Source organism: Salvelinus sp. IW2-2015, unplaced genomic scaffold, assembly GCF_002910315.2.
Source record: "Salvelinus sp. IW2-2015 unplaced genomic scaffold, ASM291031v2 Un_scaffold2825, whole genome shotgun sequence".
Classification (NCBI taxonomy): Eukaryota; Metazoa; Chordata; class Actinopteri; order Salmoniformes; family Salmonidae; genus Salvelinus; species Salvelinus sp. IW2-2015.
Genome location: NW_019944125.1, coordinates 91346 through 98633, shown reverse-complemented (window position 1 = coordinate 98633; position 7288 = coordinate 91346). Strand labels below are relative to the sequence as shown.

Genomic DNA, 7288 nt, shown 5'->3' with positions numbered 1-7288 from the left:
AAAATCTCCGTTATCCATGTTAAAATTCGGTCTGTAACACAACAAAATGTGCTAAAAGGTCGAGGGGTGTGAGTACTTTCTGAAGGCTCCGTACGAATTGAAGTCGGGTACCTTACTGTCCAACTGCTAAAAAGAGCTTTACAAGTAGTATGATTGACCTGGGACCGTCCTCTCTCTCTCTCTGCGTCCAGGAAGTGAGAGGTGGAGTGGACTCAACACACCATGGTGAAGTCTGGGTCAGAGGGGGGCTGGCACCAATGAGAGCTAGCAGCACCCTGAGTGACGGGAGCTAAGACCTGATCGAGCACGGCAGTACCATTTAGAGGCAGGACCTGGGAACGCATGGTCATCAACAGTGATTGAGGAGGAGGAGGACAACCACGAAGGCTCCATGCAGGACGTTGAGTAGAGTTGTAACTAACATATTGTGATCATTTAATTTCTATATTTAATGATTATAATGAGCTGTTCAGGATAGTTACCGTAGCTGTAAACTAACATTTGTGATGCCATTGTTTCTATAATTTAATTGATTATAATGAGCTTGTTCAGGATAGTACCGTAGGCGCGGTTTGACACATGATATAACATGGACAAGACTTCAACAGGTAAATTATGTATCTAATGTACAAGAACTATTCAGACCTTTGCTATAGGACTCCAAATTGAGCTTCACTGCATCCTGTTTCCATTGATCATCCTTGAGGATGTTTCTACAACTGGATTGTAGCGTACCGTGTGATTAAATTAATTGATTGGACATGATTTGGAAAGGCCACACCTTGTAATATAAGGTCCTACAGTTGACAGTGCAGGAAACTGTTACCCATGAAGTCCAAGGAAACTGTCCGTAGATCGCCGAGGGATTGGAAACGTTCAATACAATTCTACGAGCACAGTAGGTCTAGAAGTGGAGACATATAAAAACTACCCAGGCTCTGACCCCGAGCCGGCCGAGCCACGGGACTCTGCCCCGGAGGCCGGCCCGAGCCAGGGGACTCGCCCGGAGCGGCCAGCCGCGGGACTCTGCCCCGGAGCCCGAGCCGGAGCACCGGGGACTCTGCCCGGAGCCGGCGAGCCAGCGGGACTCTGCCCCGAGCGGCCGAGCCACCGGGACCTGCCCCGGAGCCGGCCGATGCCACCGGGACTCTGCCGGCTCAGAAGGACAACTGTCTTCTACAGCTCTTCACCCATCTGGGCTTTTATGGGACAGTTGGCCAGGCCACTCCTTAGAAGAGTCAACATGACGCACGCCAGAGTTTGCATAAAGGTCCGGTTGAAGACGACGCATAAGGCAAAAGATTCTGTGGTCTGATGGACGACAAACTGGAACTCTTTGGCCTGAAATGCAAAAGCGCTCTGTTCTGGAGAGAACAGCGCACAGCTCATCCACCCGCCTAACACCATCCCTACCGTGAAGACATGGTGGTGGCCAGCATCCCTACCGTGAAGCACTGGTGGTGGCGCATTCATGCATGCTATGGGGAATGCTTTTCAGCAGCCGGAGACTAGTAAAGGATAGAGGAACAAAGCATGAGAGGCGAATCCTTGATGAGAACTTGCTCAGAATGCCAACGACCATAGACTGGGGCGAAGATGAACTTTCCAACAGGACAGTGACCCCATACAGCCAAAACAACACTGGAATGGCTTGCCAGACGAAAACCCAGACTTGAATCCCATTGAAAATATGTGGGAAAGACTTGAAGATGCTTGAGGAAATGGGCAAGGAAGAATGGAGAAAAAATCTGAAAAAATACAGATTTGCACCAGCTGATCCAGACACCCAAGAACACTGCCTTTTCGGGGAGTTTTCCTTGCCACCGTGCTTCTACACCTGCACTTGCTGTTTGGGGTTTTAGGTGGGTTTCTGTACAGCACTTTGATGATATCAGCTGATGTGTTTATAAAGCCTATTACATTTGATTGGTGGCGATTACAGCTTTGAGTTCAATCAAAGGTGCTTCTACAAAGTATTGACAGGGGGTGTGAATAGTTATGTAAATTAAATATTACTGTATTTCATTTTCAGTAACTTTGTGTAGATGGGTGGGGGAATCAATTATTCCATTTTGAATTCAGGCAGTAACATGTGGAATAAGTCGAGGGTGTGAATACTCTAGTAAAGTAGATGTTTCCTCTCTCCCCAGGACACCCCACCCCAGCAGGCCCTGAGACCCTCCTTCATGGACTACTTTGACAAGCAGGACTTAATAAGGTCCAACAGGAGAGCTATAACCATAACCAGCAGCAGGAACCAGGCTATCACATCAGCCAGGGCTAAGAACGTCTTCCCTGCAACTGGAAGGTTCCTCAGGACGGAGACTTTGACTTTGTGAGTTACACCTAATCACCCATCCATAAGAACGAACATATAGAAACATCCGTCTGAACGACATATAGAACCATTCCATAGAACTACACAATGAGAACCATTCCGTGGGATACATTATAGAACCATCCGTGAACTACATATGAACCATCCATAGAACCACAGATAGAACCCATCCCGTGGAACTACATTCTAGAAACCATCCATAAACTACATTAAGAACCATTCCGTGGAACTACAATATAGAACCATACCATAGAACACAATATGAACCAATCCGTGGAACTACATATAACCACCACTAGAACTACATATAGAACCATCCGTGGAACACTACATATAGAACCATCGGTGGGAACTACATAATAGAACCATCCATAGAACTACATAGTAGAACCATCCGTTGGAAAACTACATATAGAAACCATCCGTGGAACTACATATTTAGGAACCATCCGTTGGAACTACATTAGAACCATCCGTGGAACTACATATAGAACCATCCGTGGAACTACATATAAACCAATCCGTGGAACTACATAGAAGAACCATTCCATAGAACTACATATAGAACCATCCGTGGAACTACATATAGAACCATCCGCTGAAACTAACATATAGAACCATTCCGTGGAAACTACATATAGCACCTCCATAGCAACTATATAGAACCATCCGTAGAACTACATATAGAAAACCATCCGTGGAACTACATAGAGAACCACTCCATTTAGAAACTACATATAGAAACCATCCGTTGGAACTAATATAGAACCATCCGTGGAACTAGCAATATAGAAACCATCCATAGAACTACAGTATAGGAACCATCCGTGAACTACATATAGAATATCTGTGGAACTACATATAGGAACCATCCATAGAAATACATGAACCATCCGTGAACTACATATAGAACCATCCGTGGAACTACATATAGAAATCATCTGTGGAACTACATATAGAACGACATAAGAACATCCGGTGGAACGAACATATAGAACCATTCCATTAAGAACACATATAGAACCACCGTGAACTACATATATAACCATCCATAGAACTACATATAGGAACCATCCCATAAAAACGACATCATTAGAACCATCTGTGGAACTACATATAGAACCATTCCGTGGGAACTACATATACGACCATCGCTAGAACGACATATAGAACCATCCGCTGGGAACTACATATTAGAACCATCTGTGGAACTACCATATAGAACCACATAGAACGACATATAGAACCATCCATAGAACGAAACATATAGAACCATCCATAGGAACGACATGATAGGAACCGTCCATAGAACGAACATATAGAACCGTCCATAGAACGACATATAGAACCGTCCATGAACGACAGAATATAGAAACCGTCCATTAAGAACGACATTATTAGAACCCGTCCAGTAGAACGCATGATAGAAACGTCCATAGAACGACATATAAACGTCCATAGAACGACATATAGAACATCCATAGGAACGCAGTATAGAACCATCCGTGGAACTACATATAACACCATCCGTGGCAAACTACATATTAGAACCATCTGTGGAACTACATTATAGAACCATCCATAGAACGACATATAGAAAGCGCCATAGAACGACTATTTAGAACCCGTCCATAGAACGACATTATAGACCCGTCCATAGAAACGACATATAGAACCGTTCCATAGAATTACATATAGAACCGTCCAATTAGAACGAGACATATAGAACCATCCATTAGAAACCACATGGGAGAACCATATTATAGAACCATCCGGTAGAACTACATATAGAACCATCCGTAGAACTACAATAGAACCATCCGTGGGAGCTACATGATGAACCATCCGTGGAGCTACATATAGAACCATCCGTGGAGCTACATATAGAACCATCCGTGGAGCTACATAATAGAACCATCCGTGGAGCTTTACATATAGTAGACATCCGTGGAGCTACATATAAGAACCAATTCCGTGGAGCTTAATATAGAACCATCCGTGGAACTACATATAGAAACCAATTCCGTGAGCTACATATAGAACCATCCGGTGGAACAACATATAGAACCCATGCCGTGAACTACATATAGAACCATCCGTAGAACTATCCGTGAGCTACATATAGAACCGTCCGGTGGAGCGGCACATAGAACCGTCCGTGGAGCGCACACAGAACGGTCCGTGGAGCGGCACACAGAACCGTCCGTGGGGAGCGGCACATAGACCATCCATAGAACCACCCAATAGAGCTACACCAGAGGAACCCACCATAGAACCACCCATAGAGCTACACAGAGAACCATCCCATAGAGCTACACATAGAGCCATCCATAAACCCACCCATATAGAGCGTACACATAGAACCATCCATAGAGCACACATAGAACGCGTCATAGAGCTACACATAGAAGCCATCTACCATATAGAACTCCTACCAACCATAGAGCTACCATAGACCGTCATTAGAGCTACAACATAGACCACCCATAGAAGCCTACACATAGAAACCATCATACATAGACCACCCATAGAGCTACAGCATAGAACCATCCATAGGACAAGCACACATCAGAGACAACCATAGGGAAGGCCTACACATAGCCCCGTCCATAGAGCTACACATAGAACCGTCCATTAGAGCTAACATAGAACGCCATAGAGCTACCCCATAGACACCCCATCGAGCTCACATAGAACCCCCGTTAGGACCGTCCCGTCCTGGGAGTGGGCATGGTATGGTGAACACATATAGAACCAATCCGTGGACACTTACATATAGAACCATCCGGTTAGAAAACGATCCGTGGGCGAACATTATAGAACCGTCCGTTGAGCGGCAATAAAAACGTCCGTTGGAGCGGCACACAGAAACCGTCCGGTGGAGCTGGCACACAGAACCGTCCGTGGAGCCGGCACAATAGAATCCATAGCACTCATAGAGCTACACATAGAAACCCATAGATACACTAACACCATAGAAGCTAACATAGAACCAGTCCAATAGAGCTATCACATAGAACTCTATCCATAGAACCACCCATAGAGCTACACATGATACCAATCCATAGAACCACCCATAGAGCTACACATAGAACCACCCATAGAGCTACACATAGAACCATCCATAGAGCTACACATAGAACCCACCATAGAGCTACACATAGAACCACCCATAGAGCTACACATAGAACCGTCCATAGAGCTACACATAGAACGTCTAGAACCATCCATAGAACCACCATAGAGCTACACATAGAACCACCCATAGAGCTACACATAGAACCATCCATAGAACCACCCATAGAGCTACACATAGAACCACCCATAGAGCACACATAGAACCATCCATAGAACCACCCATAGAGCTGTCCATAGAGCTACACATAGAGTACACATAGAACCACCATAGAGCTACACATAGAACCATCCATAGAACCACCCATAGAGCTAACACATATACGTCCCATGAGCTACACATAGAACGTCCATAGAGCTACACATAGAACCACCCCATAGAGCTACACATAGAACCACCCATAGAGCTACCACATAGAAACCTCCATAGAGCTACACAATAGAACCGTCCATAGAGCTACACAAAAACCATCCATAGAACCAACCCATAGAGCTACACATAGAACCATCCATAGAGCTACACATAGAACCGTCCATAGAGCTACACATAAACCACCCATAGAGCTACACATAGAAACCGTCCATAAGCTACACATAGAACCGTCCATAGAGCACACATAGAACCACCCATAGAGCTACACATAGAACCGTCCATAGAGCTACACATAGAGAACCGTCCATAGAGCTACACATAGAACCGTCCATAGAGCTTACACATAGAACCACCCATAAACTACACATAGAACCCCCCGTAGGACCGTCCGTCCGTGATAGTGCATGTAGAATCCCTATAGAGTTGAATAGCATCTCTGGAGCAATATCATGTGATATCCTTCCATCCCTTGCTTTACTTCCTCTCTGTCTGACTCAGTGGGTTAGGTTTTGCTGTGTTCTAAAGTTGCTTCTCTCCCTCTGTGTGTCCCTGTGTGTGTGTTCTCTGTCTAAGCAGCTGAAGAACCTTGACTTTGAGGAGCTGCAGCTGCGTCTGACGGCTCTGGACCCCATGATGGAGAGAGAGATCGAGGAGCTGCGTCAGCGCTACACCGCCAAGAGACAACCCATCCTCGACGCAATGGACGCCAAGAAACGCAGACAGCAGAACTTCTGAAGAGCCTGAACACATTCTGACCTGGGCCCGTGTTCATACAGCGTCTCACATTCCACAGTGCTGATCTAGGTGGTCCACTTTCCATGTAATCTTATTCCTTATGATCTAAARGGCAGAACTGATGCTAGATCAGCACTCTGGCAGCAGAATGCTGAGGACCTTGGAGAAGTCATTCTGACCTGGTGCTTTCTGACCTGACCAAGGGAGAGGAGAGACCTGACAGCTGTCTGGAATTTWATTCACCCTGTGCTCCTAAATGTCCTCCATTTTCTCATCACCACCCCAGTAGTCAGGATGACTCCAGTCCACACTATTTTCCCATTGCTCAGGACTACTGTAAACAATTCTTTGCCTCCCCATCTGTTAATTATGAACCTGTAGGTAGCCTTACATCCCAGAGTAAAAGTTTCCTGAAGATGTTTCTCCCCTTTTTAAAGCGTCCTTTGACTGCTCAATACTAGCTGGCTTTCTCCCAGCTCTGCTACTGTTATTTGGCTCTTGGGAAAGTACCAGCAGTTCTGGATAATATTAAAGCAGTTACTTGTAGACTCTCTGTAATGTCAGAAAATGTCCAGAATATATCTGCAGTAATAGTGGAATGATGGTGTTTTACACACAAAAAAATATGTTTGTTTGGCAACAAAAGCCAGACCTACTGCCCCTCCCCCTCTTCCATCGGTGTCACTAAGAGGCGTGGTCATCTCCGA

The 7288-nt window shown here is 45.4% G+C and overlaps 1 long non-coding RNA gene across 1 annotated transcript; it reads left to right on the top strand.

Annotated features, from left to right (window-relative positions):
* The first annotated feature begins 341 nt into the window (after positions 1–341).
* Positions 342–7287, top strand: LOC112074810 (uncharacterized). The gene is made up of 3 exons (XR_002894846.2): positions 342–400; positions 2151–2335; positions 6423–7287. It is a non-coding gene; the product is annotated as an uncharacterized lncRNA (long non-coding RNA).
* The last annotated feature ends 1 nt before the right edge of the window (position 7288 follows it).